Genomic DNA, 3,785 nt, shown 5'->3' with positions numbered 1-3,785 from the left:
GATGCATGGCAGAGTCTACCCTGCTCTGCCCAGAAGGCCTGAGATGGGTACCTCCTTCTCCAGCTTGGGGAAGCCAGGTAGAGCTGCAAGACTGGCGGACCCAGAATGAGCACTGGGAGATGTAAAGCTTGGATGATATCCCTCTAGAGTCTAGGCCACCAACAACTGGGTGGACAGAGTGACAAGCCATGGAAACATTGTCACTAATAGATTATTTTAAACAGGTGGGCAGGGCCAGGCCCAAAGTTTTCATTCATACTTCATCAGAAAAATAGCATCGTTTAATCATTTAGTTTGCAAAACCTGTTTCAGCTTTCAGTTCACATTTAGGCATGTCTCATGTTTCCTTGGTCATTTCAGAAGCGCTGTCTTTTGTGTATCTAGGTTCCCCAGGATGGAGATGAATTCCAGAGATGAATTTTGCTGTATTCAACACAGCACATTGCATTTAAAATGGAAAAGCCAAGAAGAAACCACCAGTCACTGGTCTGGGGAACACAGACGGCCGGCCATACACGCTACTCGGGAAGGTACACAGTAAACTTGGGAAAGAAAGTTTGGCCACAAGTATCCAAACCTGGGTGCTCTGACCCAGCCGTTTCACTTCCAGGAACTTATTCTCAGGAAGAGTCAGTGGAGGGTTACTTAATAGATCATCCCTTGTGTGCCCAAATGTCCAGTGTAAGGAGGTTGGCTAAGTGAGTTTTGGGGCAAACAGCCATGGCAACTGTGTTGTGAAATGTGGTTGATCTGATGTTCAGTGCAGAGAGTCACCAAAAAAAAAAGCATATCTCATATGACCTCAGTTTCATATAAAAAAGGATACATTACTTAGCGTGGGGGAGAAGAATTGCCAAAATATTAACAGCGATTATCTCTGTAGGTGGGAGTGAATGGGTGTCAAGTTTTCTTCTCTGCGTGTTTCTGAATATTCTGTATTTGTTATCATTATATTTATGTTATGCATTATATGGCCTTCCTTGGTGGCTCAGATGGTAAAGCGTCTGCCTACAATGCGGGAGACCTGGGTTCGATCCCTGGGTCAGGAAGATCTTCTGGAGAAGGAAATGGCAACCCACTCCAGTATTCTTGCCTAGAAAATCCCATGGATGGAGGAGATTGGTTGGCTGCTGTCCATGGGGTCACAAAGAGTTGAACACGACTGAGCGACTTCACTCTCACTATCACTATGTGTTATATATATGTTATGCATTATATTGTTATCAGAGAAGAAATTCCTGTGACTGTTGAAGCACATTCTCCAGCTAGCAGAATTCTTACGAATATTGTGAGAATTGGTATGGTTTACTATATTCTATTGTATTATTCGATAAAGATTATTATACAGTAAAGTTCTATTTATCACCAGGGGGTGTCAGGGGGCTTCTTGGCAGTTCCGTTTATAATCAGATCGTCTTGAAGAGAAGTGGAAAAGGAAGAACCAGGGCCAGTTTTTGAACACACGGAATTTTCTAAAGAATATCATGTATGATACCTCACCTTGGAAAGAAGATGTAAGATGTGTACTGGGTACATTTCGGTTTGAAATTCACCATAAGTTGGAAAGATGATGGTCACCTTAGCCCATTCAGTTCAGTCACTCACTTGTGTCAGACTCTTTGTGACCGACCCCATGGACTGCAGCATGCCTTTCATACTGTTCCTGGGGTTCTCAAGGCAAGAATACGGAAGTGGTTTGCCACTCCCTGTCACTGTCACTACATCTATTTCCCATGAAGTGATGGGACCAGATGCCATCATCTTAGTTTTCTGAATGTTGACTTTTAAGCTAACTTCTTCACTCTCCTCTTTCACTTTCATCAAGAGGCTCTTTAGTTCTTTTTCTGCCATAAAGGTGATGCCATCTGCATATCTGAGGTTATTGATATTTCACCTGGCAATCTTGATTCCAGCTTGTGCTCCAGTTGACCATGTTTTATTAGAACTCTCCACCATGACCTGTCTGTTTTGGGTGGCCCTACACAGCATGGCTCATAGTTTCATTGAGAACAGATACCACACTTGATCTTAGCTAAAAGGCTGAGAAGCAATAGTATAGCTAAACCCATAACATAGCTTAGATTCCTGGTAACATTAAGTTGCCTGTTCATGTAAAATGGAGCAGTGAAGTCAAGACCTGTTATGCTCCCTCTGCTCAAGGGGGTCTGGTGCCCACAGAACCAATAAGAGAGGAGCCTGGGCTGGGGAACTGGAGTTGGTGAGGTCCATTCATTTACCATCATGGTGCCATGAGACCCAGCCCTAAACCTTCAGGTTTCCCCAGATGGAAGCCATGACTGGGAGAGTGGGCATGATCGGCCTTGTCTAGGACCAGCCAGACCACCACCCACTTTGTCCTTCACAGTCTGTGTGCACATGTGCTGGCCAGAGTTCACCCACTTGTGCCGGCCGTTGTCCAGGCTGTGAGCTCCTGCTTTGTTGAGGCACAAGGACTGGTCAGCCCAGCATAAGGCAGCTGTAGGTGCTCCACTTTGTTCTCTGTGTCTTAATAAACATCCACTTCCTCTTCTCATGGTATTGGGGGCTCAGCTCCTTAGAACTGTGGGCTGGGGGGCTTATTTAGGGGGATGTGTAACTGTCTTATGCCCTCCTGCACTCAAGATTCATTTTTATATTTCTGAATAGTGGTGCTGTTGGCAGTGAAACAAGAAAAAATGTCACATGGGTTTGACCCAATGCTGAACTTGAATTTCTTTTAGTTTTCCCTGAGAATTCCTCCAAAGCAATAACCATGGGGCCCTTTCTGACTCTGATCACCAACAACACCCTCACCACTCTTCAGAGCCACTGCAGGAGCCATTCTGAAATCAGAGGTTTACTCCCCAAGGAGAATTGGGGTGATGCTCACAGCCTTTGGCCCTGACTCCCCTCCCCACCCGCGCCATCTCCTCTGGAGAGTGGCTTTGCATAACTGCACGTTTGTGTGATGACTTGCCTGTTCGTCGTCCTGGCGCTCCAATACCCCATCCCTCTGGTAATTGCCCATCTCTGTAGACATGTAGAACTTGTGGCCTTGGCCTATTTTGGGGAGACCATAGATCTTGGAATATCAAAAGATGAGTCAGACTCTATATCTCAACTCACTCATTCATTCAGTTGATATCTGTTAAGAACCTCCTTCTGTTTGCTGGGCAGTGTGAAAAGGGGCTGGGATACAGTAGTGATCAGAGAAGTCAATCCAGCAGTCACATGACTGATTGGAAGTTGTAAACTGAGATGCATATTCTGGGGAAGGAAAAGAATAAGACTGAAGGGGGAGTCTGTTATAAATGTCACACTTAGTCTGAGCAGCCAGGGAACGTTTTCAGTGAAAGGATCCTTGAACAGAGACCCGGAGGCCATGCATGGGATGGCTGGATGAAGGGCCAGTTGTGCTGGACTTTGATCCTTCTGGACGTGGGGAACAGTATATGCAAAGGCCTGTGTTAGAGCCACCAGACCTGGTAGGGGATGCAGAAGCCAGGGTGGGCAGAGCACAGAGAACAAGGGCATCTGACTAGGGTCCTGGGAGGCTTATCAGAGAATTGTTTTTTATTGTTTTAATTGAAGTGTTGTTCATTACAGTATTGTGTTAATTTCTGCTCTCTAGCCAACTGATTCAGTTATATATACATTTTTAAATGTTTTTTTCCATTTTGATTTATAACAGAATATTGAATATAGTGCCCTGTGCTATACAGTAGGACTTTGTTGTTAATCCATCCTATATATCATAGTTTGCATCTGCTAACCCCAAGCTCCAATTCATCTCTCTCCTATCCCCT

General features: G+C 44.9%; 1 pseudogene; it reads right to left on the bottom strand.

Annotated features, from left to right (window-relative positions):
* Positions 1–1,967: 1,967 nt before the first annotated feature.
* LOC138990564 (U2 spliceosomal RNA) lies at positions 1,968–2,052 on the bottom strand (annotated as a pseudogene).
* Positions 2,053–3,785: the final 1,733 nt, after the last annotated feature.

This window comes from Bos mutus, chromosome 13 (genome assembly GCF_027580195.1).
Source record: "Bos mutus isolate GX-2022 chromosome 13, NWIPB_WYAK_1.1, whole genome shotgun sequence".
Taxonomy (NCBI): domain Eukaryota; kingdom Metazoa; phylum Chordata; class Mammalia; order Artiodactyla; family Bovidae; genus Bos; species Bos mutus.
This window is presented reverse-complemented; position numbering and strand designations above follow the sequence as displayed.